This window comes from Leuresthes tenuis, unplaced genomic scaffold (assembly GCF_036924035.1).
Source record: "Leuresthes tenuis unplaced genomic scaffold, fLeuTen1.0.hap1 SCAF_3, whole genome shotgun sequence".
Lineage (NCBI taxonomy): Eukaryota > Metazoa > Chordata > Actinopteri > Atheriniformes > Atherinopsidae > Leuresthes > Leuresthes tenuis.
The window spans coordinates 6,959,739-6,974,847 of record NW_027325357.1 but is presented as its reverse complement, the minus strand read 5'-3'; the positions used below and the strand labels follow the sequence as shown (position 1 = coordinate 6,974,847).

At 36.6% G+C, this 15,109-nt stretch overlaps 2 pseudogenes; both read right to left on the bottom strand.

The window, feature by feature from the left end:
- Positions 1 to 1,912: 1,912 nt before the first annotated feature.
- Positions 1,913 to 2,654, bottom strand: LOC140304082 (transcription factor HES-5-like; annotated as a pseudogene).
- Positions 2,655 to 7,149: 4,495 nt separating this feature from the next.
- On the bottom strand, positions 7,150 to 7,868 carry LOC140304081 (transcription factor HES-5-like; annotated as a pseudogene).
- Positions 7,869 to 15,109: the final 7,241 nt, after the last annotated feature.

Here is a 15,109-nt window from a genome sequence, read left to right as displayed (position 1 = left end):
ACTTGTTATGATGGCTTGTTTTGACTCTGCATTTTTATTTATTTACTTATTGACCTTTATTCATGCAGGTAATATCACTGAGACGCCGAGTCTAGTTCTCAGAGAGAACTGTTGCAAACATACAGTTTAAGAAATTGGTTTTAAACAAGCATGATCATCAGTACAGACTGTACTAAGTTTAAATTAAATGTACCAAGTCAAATGACACAATTTGACACTAAAGTGACGCAAACTTTTTTTTAGATAAACAGCTATTGAACAGAGAGAATAGTACTCCAGTTTTCTACCTTGTGTCACACGCATTGATGTTTGATCACATTATGGTATGTGTTTCTTTCATGTGTTTTGTGTGAAGAAGATTTCTCTTTGTAAGTCTTGAAATGAAGGTTTTATGTAAACGTAGGCCCTGTGATGGACTGGCGACCTGTCCAGGGTGTACCCCGCCTTTCGCCCGATGACTGCTGGGATAGGCTCCAGCTCACCCGATACCCGATTAACGGATTGACGGTATAGAAAATGGATGGATGGATGTAAAAGTAGGTAAACTTGGCTGAATATTAATTTTCATTTTATATCACAAAAGGGCCTCAGCTCCTCGATGAAAGAGTTGTGAAGCAACTGCCAGCTCTCCTCCTCAGACAGCAAGAGAGAAAGAAAGAAAGATGCTTCCTGTTGTCCGTCTCATTACGTTCCTCTTCTTTACTAAACCAAAACATAATCTGGCGACAGGCTTCAGACCAGAGACCTGTTACACATGCAGTGAGGAAAAAGCACCAACTCTGTCAGAAAAGACATGAATTAATAAATAAAGAATCTGACCATTTTAATTATATCATAACTGTGCATAACGAGAAGAAGCAGACAAACACAGATGCAGCTGATTGGATTACATTGTTGTTTATTTCAAACAAACTCAGTAAAAACAATAAAAACTCTAAATAGAGTCACAGACATGTGATGATACATCACAACATTAACTTGGTCAAATCTCCAAGACACTTTACTCAAAAAGAGTGGAGGAAGATTCGTCTTTACAAAAGACACAAACATTATGACATGAATCATCATTCTGTTTAACATAAAACATTTGCAAATTAGTACAATCTGCACTTTATAACAAAGGGAAAGAAAGGAAACTGACCCTGGAACAGATCATATTAACATCATCACACAGTGATGTGAGCAGGTTCATAACAAGTGAACTCAAAACATTTTTTTCAAAATAAAAGTTCACTGTCTTCACAATCAAGACTCAGTCCAGAATCATGCTGATAAGCTTAAATTTTACAAAAAGTAATGAAAAATATTAAGACCAGATAATAGATCAATAGTGAATCATCAGAAATTAAAATCTCAACAGTTTAGAAAAATGTTTGGAAAAAGGACAATTACATGATCAAAATTATAAAACCACAGAAATAACAAACTTCCTATCATCATATATCACCACATCATGTGACTTTTTACATACAATAATAGTAAAACATCTGCTTTCTTTACTTTTGATTTCCTTTGCACAACAAGGATAATGAAGACTCTTTCATTTTCTGATGCCTCCACAGGAGTTGGTTCTTACACACAACTGTGAATTCATAGTAAATTAACCAACTCTCTGCATATAGAGATGAATGAGTCCTTCAATTTCATAGAAATTAGTTTCAACAATCTTTGACCAACATGGTCGTTAGAACTTGTCAGTCTCATTGACAAAATCTTTTCTTTCTTAACTTGAAAGATATTGTTTTCGTCATTTCCTCAGGAAATATCATGTTGTGAACAAAAATCACAAAATAAAGTCTTCTGTAAAAACAGAAAAATTACTCCAAAGGAAACTTTTAAAAATTCAGTCATGTTATCTTTGACCAACATGGTCTTCTCAGTTTTTCTGGTAGTAACTTCAGACTGTGGTTGTCTACCACGTCCTCCAGAGGGCGCTGTTGTCTGGACTCTTCTCTTTGGTGATGCTGGTCTGGACTGTGGAGCTCAGAGGAGAGAAGTCAGCATCTCTCCTGTTTGTATCAGAAGAAGACTGCAGCTTGTTGAAGTGGTTCAGCAGTCTTCTCTGGGACTGTGTCTCCACCTCTGCCTTTGACAGGAAGCGCACCACCTGTTGGACACAGCTGGAGTAGCCCTGATCAACAGCTGCTGAGTCCACAGCTTGATGCTGCTGCTGCTGCTGCTGCAGTCGTCTGAGGAAGCAAACTGTCATATCCAGGATGTCTGCTTTCTCCAGCTTGGATTCGGACTGCTGTTTGAGGAACTCTGGACCCAGGAGAGACTTGAGCTGCTCAATGCTGCTGTTGATTCGCTCTCTGCGTAACTTCTCCACCAGCGGCTTTCTGAGCTGCAGAAACAACAACACAGTTATTAATAAACATATTCAGCAGGGTAGTGTTGGTGTCAATAAAATACAATCTGTCATCATTGATGACTGACTCTTCATGAATCTTATATTTACCTTGTGGTTCAGAGTCAGATGCTGCTGAGAGTCGGTCATTGCTGCAGTGATTGTAGGTGCCATGGTTGGATCTCTGTGCTGTAGAGGTCTCTGTAGAGAATCTGATCTCTGCTGGCTTCATCCCTCCTACTTATAGTCCCACATCTCCATATGAATGTGTGGGTCTTGGTCTCATTGAAGTTTCCCACAGTCTTAACCAATCAGAGTGCAGAGCAAGAGAGAATAGAAGTCTGTCCTGCCACATGTTCAGTGGTCATACTAGTAGGGGACAATAGTTAGATCTCAGGGGAACAGCTGGAGGACTGGGGGGAGATAAAGAGAACTCACTGAGATCTGTGGGAAACTGTGACGGCTCTCTGTAAGTATAGACGATCTGCTGCCTGACGCTGAGTTCAATCACTCTTACTGAACACACGCCGTTCAACACGTGTGAGAATAAAAATGCATCGTACATCTGATAAAATCAACAGTATAAAAGCAGGAGTTAAGACTTTTTTTGTTGTTTTTTTTCCAGAATGCATCATTTGAACCACAATCTAAATGCAGTATCCTTTGAATTCATTGATTTGAGTTTTCATTTAAAATTTTAGATTTTGACTCTCATACCAATTAAAACATTTTGATAAACTTATTTGACCCACATTCGTTGTGTTTCTTACATAATTACATGGAAGGTGGAATCGGTTTCTCACAATAGCTCCCAGATCTCTTTGGTCATTTAACCACAACTGGAGTTTTTTATATTTTATAAACATATTCTGATAAAGAGAAACATGAAAGCAAGAAAACACCGCTGACTTAATTTGGACCATTTGTATAGTTCAGAAATGTTCTTCTGATGAGGTCACATTTTGACCATCCAATCCAAACTGTGTGTTTGAACCATGAACTGACTCAAAACTTCAGCTGCATGTGTGATGGAGTGAGGGAGGAAGAGGCAGCTGCTTTTTGGCACGTGTCAAATCCCTGCAGAGAAAAGTCGAGTGCTGGTGGGGTTGATGGTGCTAATAGGACTAAACTCTGATCTCTAAAGCATTCCCACACTCTGTTCATTAAATGTCACTGTGACACATTTCTACATCCAGATGGATATTTTGAGATTATTATGACAGCACATAAAGGCTACAAGATTCTTTGTTTTTGCACTTTATCAGAGAAAACTATATGTAATGACAACAAGCCAAAATAAGCTGTCACTGGAACGTTTGGACAAACTTATAGTGTAACTACAGATTAAACTCTATGCTTTGCAACTATATGTGATACCAGGTTGGAAACTTACCTGTGCTGCATCATTATTTAACATTTTCTCTTTCTTAGTGTTCAGTTTCAAGGAATTTTATCACAGGAATCTTTAAACGTCAATGATATCAACCAGCTTAAAATGACACCTAATGAATAATATATTTGCATTTTACATTTTATATCTCTGAAAAAACTTCAATGAAGAAAAAACTTAACATGATTTCTATCATTGATAAATGAGCTCAAATCTATGAATTGACAAAAGTCTGGATTTTTCACTGTGAACTTTAAGCTTTCTGTTAACGTGCTCCTCTTAAGGTCAAAGGTCTGGATCTATCGTCCCACAGCGGCTCTGAGAGTGAGGTTCCTCTGGTTTCCCACACTCTGTCCTTTCACTGCTTTCACTGGAAGAACAATAGAAGTGTGCCTCATTATTCATCATACTGGCATGCCTTTTTAAAGAGAAAAACGTTTGAAGTTTAGTTTTCATTTTCCAAAATTCACAAACTGAGACTTCTCATGATATCATGTGGCATCAAAAATTATTACAAGTTCTCTGAATCTGATTGATTTTATTCATACAGAGCACCATGCAATTAATAAGACCCTTTATGAAACATACTGATGGACGTGCCCCAACATTTGCAGTGCTTAGGTAAGTTATCAACACACAGTTAGATTCTGTGATAAGTCTATTGCCTGTCGTCACTTTGTTTAAACACTGGCGTAATTAATTGAGAGGATAAGGGATGTCATTCTGAGATAAATGAGTGACGCTCGCGACTCCATCACACATTTGAAATTTAGCATTCTGACTTAAAACTTTCCCAGGAGTGATTTGCAGAAGGTTTAAAGATCTGCTCAACATGAAGCATATCTTCGATAAGTTGGCTCAAATTTCCCGTGCCCCTTCAAGTGAGAAGGGGAGGTTAAAGCAGCTGTTTCATCAAGTGTGCCAGGCCCCTCTGGATAATGGCCGGGTGCTGGTGTTTTTTAAAATGCAAATTAACGTGAACTGTGACTCTCTTCTTCAGGTCTTTCTCACACTCTTTCCACCACTGAGAGTGTGGCAGATTCTGTCTTAAGTAAGCACATGCACTGACCATTAACTTGATCTTTTTAATGGCTTTTATTCATTTTCTGAGAGAAAAGCTCTTTGAGATTTGTTTTGGAAATGTGTGAAAAGAATTCAGGCTGTCACCAATATTTTTTTTTAATTCTATCATAGACAGATGATGATTTGAAGTGAATCAGTTTTCTACAACTGTAATCATGTCAGATGTCCCCATATGTCTTAGTGGTATTAGAACTCTTATTTTGTGAGATTTTAATGGTCAGTCATACAACTTCTTCAACTAACTATTTCATTCTCTCCCTATTTCAGGCTGCTATTAATTTATTTGAAACAAACATAGGAGCTCCTCACCTTTTTGGGGTTCTCAAACAAAATTGCACATGGCAGATAGAACATGTTCACTGCAGAGGACAGGAATGCAGTGAGATGACGTCTTTAAAAGGCTTAATGACGTCACTTAAAGGTTTCATGTTCCACATGACAAGCTGAGTAAACACACACAAAAAATATCCTAACTTGTTATGATGGCTTGTTTTGACTCTGCATTTTTATTTATTTACTTATTGACCTTTATTCATGCAGGTAATATCACTGAGACGCCGAGTCTAGTTCTCAGAGAGAACTGTTGCAAACATACAGTTTAAGAAATTGGTTTAAACAAGCATGATCATCAGTACAGACTGTACTAAGTTTAAATTAAATGTACCGAGTCAAATGACACAATTTGACACTAAAGTGACGCAAACTTTTTTTTAGATAAACAGTTATTGAACAGAGAGAATAGTACTCCAGTTTTCTACCTTGTGTCACACGCATTGATGTTTGATCACATTATGTTATGTGTTTCTTTCATGTGTTTTGTGTGAAGAAGATTTCTCTTTGTAACTCTTGAAATTAAGGTTTTATGTAAAAGTAGGCCCTGTGATGGACTGGCGACCTGTCCAGGGTGTACCCCGCCTTTCGCCCGATGACTGCTGGGATAGGCTCCAGCTCACCCGATACCCGATTAACGGATTGACGGCATAGAAAATGGATGGATGGATGTAAAAGTAGGTAAACTTGGCTGAATATTAATTTTCATTTTATATCACAAAAGGGCCTCAGCTCCTCGATGAAAGAGTTGTGAAGCAACTGCCAGCTCTCCTCCTCAGACAGCAAGAGAGAAAGAAAGAAAGACGCTTCCTGTTGTCCGTCTCATTACGTTCCTCTTCTTTACTAAACCAAAACATAATCTGGCAACAGGCTTCAGACCAGAGACCTGTTACACATGCAGTGAGGAAAAAGCACCAACTCTGTCAGAAAAGACATGAATTAATAAATAAAGAATCTGACCATTTTAATTATATCATAACTGTGCATAACGAGAAGAAGCAGACAAACACAGATGCAGCTGATTGGATTACATTGTTGTTTATTTCAAACAAACTCAGTAAAAACAATAAAAACTCCAAATGGAGTCACAGATATGCGATGATACATCACAACATTAACTTGGTCAAATCTCCAAGACACTTTACTCAAAAAGAGTGGAGGAAGATTCGTCTTTACAAAAGACACAAACATTATGACATGAATCATCATTCTGTTTAACATAAAACATTTGCAAATTAGTACAATCTGCACTTTATAACAAAGGGAAAGAAAGGAAACTGACCCTGGAACAGATCATATTAACATCATCACACAGTGATGTGAGCAGGTTCATAACAAGTGAACTCAAAACATTTTCTTTCAAAATAAAAGTTCACTGTCTTCACAATCAAGATTCAGTCCAGAATCATGCTGATAAGCTTAAATTTTACAAAAAGTAATGAAAAATATTAAGACCAGATAATAGATCGATAGTGAATCATCAGAAATTAAAATCACAAAAGTTTAGAAAAATGTTTGGCCAAAGGACAATTACATGATCAAAATGATAAAACCACAGAAATAACAAACTTCCTATCATCATATATCACCACATCATGTGACTTTTTACATACAATAATAGTAAAACATCTGCTTTCTTTACTTTTGATTTCCTTTGCACAACAAGGATAATGAAGACTCTTTCATTTTCTGATGCCTCCACAGGAGTTGGTTCTTACACACAACTGTGAATTCATAGTAAATTAACCAACTCTCTGCATATAGAGATGAATGAGTCCTTCAATTTCATAGAAATTAGTTTCAACAATCTTTGACCAACATGGTCGTTAGAACTTGTCAGTCTCATTGACAAAATCTTTTCTTTCTTAACTTGAAAGATATTGTTTTCGTCATTTCCTCAGGAAATATCATGTTGTGAACAAAAATCACAAAATAAAGTCTTCTGTAAAAACAGAAAAATTACTCCAAAGGAAACTTTTAAAAATTCAGTCATGTTATCTTTGACCAATATGGTCTTCTCAGTTTTTCTGGTAGTAACTTCAGACTGTGGTTGTCTACCACGGCCTCCAGAGGGCGCTGTTGTCTGGACTCTTCTCTTTGGTGATGCTGGTCTGGACTGTGGAGCTCAGAGGAGAGAAGTCAGCATCTCTCCTGTTTGTATCAGAAGAAGACTGCAGCTTGTTGAAGTGGTTCAGCAGTCTTCTCTGGGACTGTGTCTCCACCTCTGCCTTTGACAGGAAGCGCACCACCTGTTGGACACAGCTGGAGTAGCCCTGATCAACAGCTGCTGAGTCCACAGCTTGATGCTGCTGCTGCTGCTGCAGTCGTCTGAGGAAGCAAACTGTCATCTCCAGGATGTCTGCTTTCTCCAGCTTGGATTCGGACTGCTGTTTGAGGAACTCTGGACCCAGGAGAGACTTGAGCTGCTCAATGCTGCTGTTGATTCGCTCTCTGCGTAACTTCTCCACCAGCGGCTTTCTGAGCTGCAGAAACAACAACACAGTTATTAATAAACATATTCAGCAGGGTAGTGTTGGTGTCAATAAAATACAATCTGTCATCATTGATGACTGACTCTTCATGAATCTTATATTTACCTTGTGGTTTAGAGTCAGATGCTGCTGAGAGTCGGTCATTGCTGCAGTGATTGTAGGTGCCATGGTTGGATCTCTGTGCTGTAGAGGTCTCTGTAGAGAATCTGATCTCTGCTGGCTTCATCCCTCCTACTTATAGTCCCACATCTCCATATGAATGTGTGGGTCTTGGTCTCATTGAAGTTTCCCACAGTCTTAACCAATCAGAGTGCAGAGCAAGAGAGAATAGAAGTCTGTCCTGCCACATGTTCAGTGGTCATACTAGTAGGGGACAATAGTTAGATCTCAGGGGAACAGGTGGAGGGAGGACTGGGGGGAGATAAAGAGAACTCACTGAGATCTGTGGGAAACTGTGACGGCTCTCTGTAAGTATAGACGATCTGCTGCCTGACGCTGAGTTCAATCACTCTTACTGAACACACGCCGTTCAACACGTGTGAGAATAAAAATGCATCGTACATCTGATAAAATCAACAGTATAAAAGCAGGAGTTAAGACTTTTTTTGTTGTTTTTTTTCCAGAATGCATCATTTGAACCACAATCTAAATGCAGTATCCTTTGAATTCATTGATTTGAGTTTTCATTTAAAATTTTAGATTTTGATTCTCATACCAATTAAAACATTTTGATAAACTTATTTGACCCACATTCGTTGTGTTTCTTACATAATTACATGGAAGGTGGAATCGGTTTCTCACAATAGCTCCCAGATCTCTCTGGTCATTTAACCACAACTGGAGTTTTTGATATTTTATAAACATATTCTGATAAAGAGAAACATGAAAGCAAGAAAACACCGCTGACTTAATTTGGACCATTTGTATAGTTCAGAAATGTTCTTCTGATGAGGTCACATTTTGACCATCCAATCCAAACTGTGTGTTTGAACCATGAACTGACTCAAAACTTCAGCTGCATGTGTGATGGAGTGAGGGAGGAAGAGGCAGCTGCTTTTTGGCACGTGTCAAATCCCTGCAGAGAAAAGTCGAGTGCTGGTGGGGTTGATGGTGCTAATAGGACTAAACTCTGATCTCTAAAGCATTCCCACACTCTGTTCATTAAATGTCACTGAGACACATTTCTACATCCAGATGGATATTTTGAGATTATTATGTCAGCACATAAAGGCTACAAGATTCTTTGTTTTTGCACTTTATCAGAGAAAACTATATGTAATGACAACAAGCCAAAATAAGCTGTCACTGGAACGTTTGGACAAACTTATAGTGTAACTACAGATTAAACTCTATGCTTTGCAACTATTTGTGATACCTGGTTGGAATCTTACCTGTGCTTTATTTAACATTTTCTCTTTCTTAGTGTTTAGTTTCAAGCAATTTTATCACAGGAATCTTTAAACGTCAATGATATCAACCAGCTTAAAATTACACCTAATGAATAATATATTTGCATTTTGCATTTTATATTTCTTAAAATATTTCAGGTTCCTCTGGTTTCCCACACTCTGTCCTTTCACTGCTTTCACTGGAAGAACAATAGAAGTGTGCCTCATTATTCATCATATTGTCATGTCTCTATAAAGAGTAGAATTGTTTGGGCTTAATTTTTATCTACAAACAGCCACATCCAAGGCTGTTCAAGATTTAGTTTAGCAGCAAATGTTGATAGAAGTTTTCTAAATCTTATTAATCATATTCATACAGAGCGCCATGCAATAAATAATACAACTTTATGAAACCTACTGATGAAAGTGCACTGATTATGTGCACTGATTATGTTTCAGTGTTTAGGTAACTTTTCAATATAGATTTAGTGTCTGTGATGAGTTTACTGCCATTTGTTACTTTGTTTTAAGTGCAATAAGAGTTTGAGATAAATGACTGAGACTCACTGTTCACTCATGTCTGTGAAATCATAGACTGTATAATTTGTGCTCATCTCACACTCACACTCAGGTTTGTGGTCTAAAGAATACACAAATATGTAATTTCCCTGATTCACAGTGTTGTTTCAAAATCATACCATTTTTTTCTTTCGTCATTGCTGCTGCTCATAACAGAATGAAGTCTCTCAGGTCTTATATTTATTATGAAAACTCAACACAGCCTTTTTGTCCAGACGTAGCAGGTGTGTCCTGCCTTGTGGTTTGTAGTTGGCGTGAGCAGAAAGTTGCTCTCAGTTTCCCACACTCAGCCTTTGAATGATGTGGTCAGTGCACTACAAAAGAACTTTGAAAGGAGCTTTTGTGACAGACGGTCGTCGTGTGCTTTGGCAGAGACAGAGCCTGACGTCACCACCCATCTGGAGGGAAACTACATTATTGGTTGCCTCAAAAGTATGATAAAATCTTGAAATATACTCCAATGTTAGTAATCCCAAATCTCTTTTTATCAGTCAGACTGAGCAGGATAAAATTCACACCATCTACGAGTACAACATTCTAGTTTCGTGAAGGGCCTGAGACAGCTGGTTGTTAAGTGTGCCAAATCCCACCAGACAACAGTCTGCTGCTGCAGTGGTTAAGGATGCTAATTACACTCCAATATGACCCAATTCTCAAGAGCTTTCACACACTTTGTTCATTCACAGAGTGATTGGACAAAACAGGGTTTGAAAACAAGTGAAAACAGGGTTGTTGTTGAAAAAGCAGGAGTATTTTTTAATTTCACTTTATTTTGGCTTCTGACTGATAAAAAATGTATTTGAGAATTCTTATCATTAAAGAAAAGAACAAACAAAAAAACACTGACTGAAATGAGTTATGAGACTAAATATTTATTTAAAAATCCAGAGTCATGACTTGATTTTTCTGGTAATCTTGATGAACAACCTTTTGGTTTCTGTTGCTGTTTGAAACTTGCAAGTTTTGGTACTATTGATTATATCACATCGCATCCAGATGTTTTTTGACTGATTATTCAGAAACTTACCACTCTTCTGTTCTATACTACAAGATTTTCATATTATCAGAAGCGTTCACATTGAACACATTGATATTTTACCAACAGAGTGCTAACTTAACAACGAAGCGGGGTTTCCTTTTGATCCCACCACAGTGCCATTTACCCATGTCTCTTCAGGTCGGAGGTCAGCGTCTATTGTCCCGCTGAAGCTCTGTGAGTGAGTTTCCTCTGGTTTCCCACACTCTGTCCTGTCAATGGAGGATCAATATAAGTGTGTCTCCCCTCATCTGTAAAGTTTTCGCATTCCATTGCCCGAAACCGAGAATTGGTCAGAAATTTGTAATAACTGCTCTTTCATGCATAAATAGACACTCTAAAAAATATATCCATGAGCAAATTTGTGCATTAACATTAAACCTCTGCATATGAATAACATGACATACAGAACGAGAATTTATCACTGTCCATTTTAACATGTGTTATATTGAGATATTGTCTAAAATGATTCTGTTTATTTCTGGAAATCACACTTGTTTTTCGTGTCAGAATGCTGATGTTTGTCATTGAATTGTATAGAGATATTGCATCTCTCAGTGAAGTATGTGATGAATATGCTAAAACAAACACGAATGGATTCTTTATCAATGTAATACATGTATAGATAGACAGAAACAATGTGAATGAAAAAATCTAAGTTGCTTTCACTGATTTAGAAAAAAATTGTATTGGTTGCTATGAAAAGAACAGGTGAGGCACTCGAAAGTAATTGAGGCACTCAGAGGTCATTGAGAGACTTGGAGTTCTTGAATCTCGATAAAGCGGTGACTCAGTATGGAGAGCAGATCCACTGCCTGATTCTGGGATCAGTGACTTTCAGTGAGCACGAGCAAATTGCCAACTAAAACCTGTGAAACTGCAGAGTGTGCATACGCTTTGTGAACAAATACAAAAGTCATCCTGTGGTTTTTAAATGTTAAACTGAGAAAATAAATGGAAATGTTGTATATTTGAAGAGGAACTTAAGTGGGGTCAAAAACAAAAACTTTACTTGTAAATCTAAGTTTAAACATTCTCTGTTTGTGCATTGTAATCAGGGTTTTGGTGTACTCATTTCTTTTTAAATAACAATGACTTTGTCACAGTATCAGTGTTACCAATGTTCTGCTGAAATATCAAAGCTGAAACTCCTCAAAGTTTTCCTGGAGGGCAGATGCAGCAGGTGTGTTCTTTGTCTTCTGGGTTGAAATGGTGAGCAGAGAGTTGCTCTCAGTTTCCCACACTCAGTCTTTGAATGATGTGGTCAGTGCACAACAAAAGAACTTTGAAAGGAACTTTTTTATGGACATTGGTCGTGTGCCCTAACAGAGGCAGAGCCTGACATCACCAACCATCTGGAGGGAAACTACATGATTGGCTGCCTCAAATGTTTGATTATGTTTAGGTCTATAACATTATCAAATGCTTTGTGAACAATCACACAAGAGTGGCTTGCTCCTCAATTTGCAGTTGCTGAGGATTGAAATATTCAGTTATCACAAATCCTTTCTTTCTTCAGGTGGTTCGAATTCATATATATTGACAAGAAGGGGAGGCTGAGGTAGCTGTTTCCTGAAGTGTGCCAAATCCTTCTTTAAAACATTCAGCTGCTGGTGTTATTTTCGATGTAAATAAACTTGAACTGGCATTTGCTCCTGTAAGTTGATACATTTCATTGATTTTACACAAAACACTTGTTGAGAATTTATCAGGAATATAGCAAAATAATGACGGGCAATTAAGAGTGCGGGCTTTAGATTAATCAGACCAGAAAGTTGATGACCGGCCTGTATAAGAGTAAAATGGGGATTTTAGAACTGTTTATAGAAAATGTTATGATGTTTTTATAAAATCATTTCAATAATTGTATCTGGCTGTTAATAATTACAAGTGAAGTACAGAGTTACAGGACTTTTATGCAGATATAGGGTAATTATTAATGTATTATTGTAATCCATTTGTTACTTACATGGGGCCGCGTCTATTATCCCTCTTTTGCTCTCGACCATCTTCAGGGAAACTACATGATTGGCCGTATAAAATGTTTGATAAAATCTTGAAATATAGTCAAATTACATCAGTCATCAGCAATTATACCATATCAATTTCAACTTTTCAAGTATTGATGTGCAGAGGGTTTAAAGACCTGCTCAACATGAAATATTTATTTTGTTAGATGGCTCAAGTTTCCTGTGCTCCTTTGAGTGAGAAGGAGAGGTTAAAGCAGCTGTTTTATCAGGTTTACCAGGTCCACCTGGACAATAGTTGAGTTCTGGTGTTTTTTGTTTTTTTTTTAATTATCAAATCAGCACATGCACTGATCATTTAATTTTGTATTTTTTTTATTCTTGTCCAACTTCTAAGAGAAAATCTCCTCAAGTATTCTTTTGGATATGTGTTAAAAGAATTCCTGGAGTCGTCCATATATTTTGAAAGTTTATCACAAACAGATGATGAAATACACTGAAACTAATGGTCGGGAAGTTTGTTCTAAATCAGTTCAGTTCTTTCATTTGATTAATACTTGTCGCATAAAAGTCTGTGAGATTTCATCAGATTTACAACTTGTAAATGGTTACAAGAAAATACCTTCTTACAAGAAAACTGCAACAGTAATTTAACAAAAAGAAACAATCAGAGCTGTGGTAATTATGAAGTTCTAGTTCTAATATGCAAAGAACAATTTAATTGTCTCTTGGTTTAAGGCTGCTATCACATTATTGGATAAAAATAATTTATCTAATTCTTTTGTTATTTACTGGAAACAAACATAGGGTTTTTTCACCTTTTCGGTTTCAGAAACAAAAACTGCACCATGCAGATGTGACAGGTCCACCACAGAGGACAGGAATGCAGTGAAATGATGTGATTAAAATGGTGTGGACTCCATCAAATTATAGAAAACAATGTGGAAATATAGCAAACCAGTTTCATCCAGCTTCCAGTTTTCAAACAGGTGAATGAAGGTGAGTAAAGTAATGTAATATTTAATTTAATGTCTGTATGTTTTCACATTATTAAATGAAGTATAGATAAATGTGGGTCTCATTCTGCATCATAAGACCTATAATGTGTGTGCCTTACGATGAAAAAAACCCACAAATGTGGTCGAATATTTTACATTTTTGTTTATTTCAAACAAACTCAGTAAAAGCAATAAAAACTCAAAATGCAGTCACAGACATGTGATGATACATCACAACATTAACCTTGTAAAATCTCGGAGAAACAAGACACAAACGTCATGAGACAAATCAGCCCTCTGTTCCACATTAAACCTTTCCAAATGAGCTCAATCTGAACTTTAAAACAACAGTAAAGAAAGGAAACTGACCCTGGAACAGATCATTTAACATCATCACACAGTGATGTGAGCAGGTTCATAACAAGTGAAGTCAAAACATTTTCTTTGAAAATGAAAGTTGACTGTATTTACAGTCACTGCATGCTGATCATCATGCTGATGAGCTCTCCTTTTAGACTAAAGGAAAAATAAAACAAAAACAACTTTTAGATCTGATAATAGATCGATACTGAGTCATTTGAGATTAAAACAACAATCATTCTGAAAAAATGTCCAGCCAAAGAACAATTAGATATGTTTTATCAAAATGATAAAACCAAAGAAGTAGTGATATACCGTTTTAGATACAGAATTTGTAAATGCTTCCGTTTTATTTAATGTATATAGCAAGAATGACGAAGGTTCTTCCTTAATATGAAAGATAATGTTGCATTTCTTTATGGTCTTTACAACTTGTCAGCCTCATGACGAGATCTTTTCTTTCTTTACTTAGAAATTATAAATACAACCTTCTGTATAATCAGAAAATGAAGTCCATATCTTGTCTTATGATAAGAAAGTTTCTTAAGAAAAGCCTTTTTTTAAATTACTTCCAAAGGAAAAGTTGGTCATTAGAACTTGTCAGTCTCATTGACAAAATATTTTCTTTCTTAACTTGAAAGATATTGTTTTTGTCATTTCCTCAGGAAATATCATGTTGTGAACAAAAATCACAAAATAAAGTCTTCTGTAAAAACAGAAATAATAGTTAAAAGAAAATAACAACAGTTTAGAAAAATGTTTGGCCAAAGGACAATTACATGATCAAAATTATAAAACCACAGAAGTAACAAACTTCCTATCATCATATATCACCACATCATGTGACTTTTTACATACAATAATAGTAAAACATCTGCTTTCTTTACTTTTGATTTCCTTTGCACAACAAGTATAATGAAGACTCTTTCATTTTCTGATGCCTCCACAGGAGTTGGTTCTTACACACAACTGTGAATTCATAGTAAATTAACCAACTCTCTGCATATAGAGATGAATGAGTCCTTCAATTTCATAGAAATTAGTTTCAACAATCTTTCACCAACATGGTCGTTAGAACTTGTCAGTCTCATTGACAAAATCTTTTCTTTCTTAACTTGAAAGATATTGTTTTTGTCATT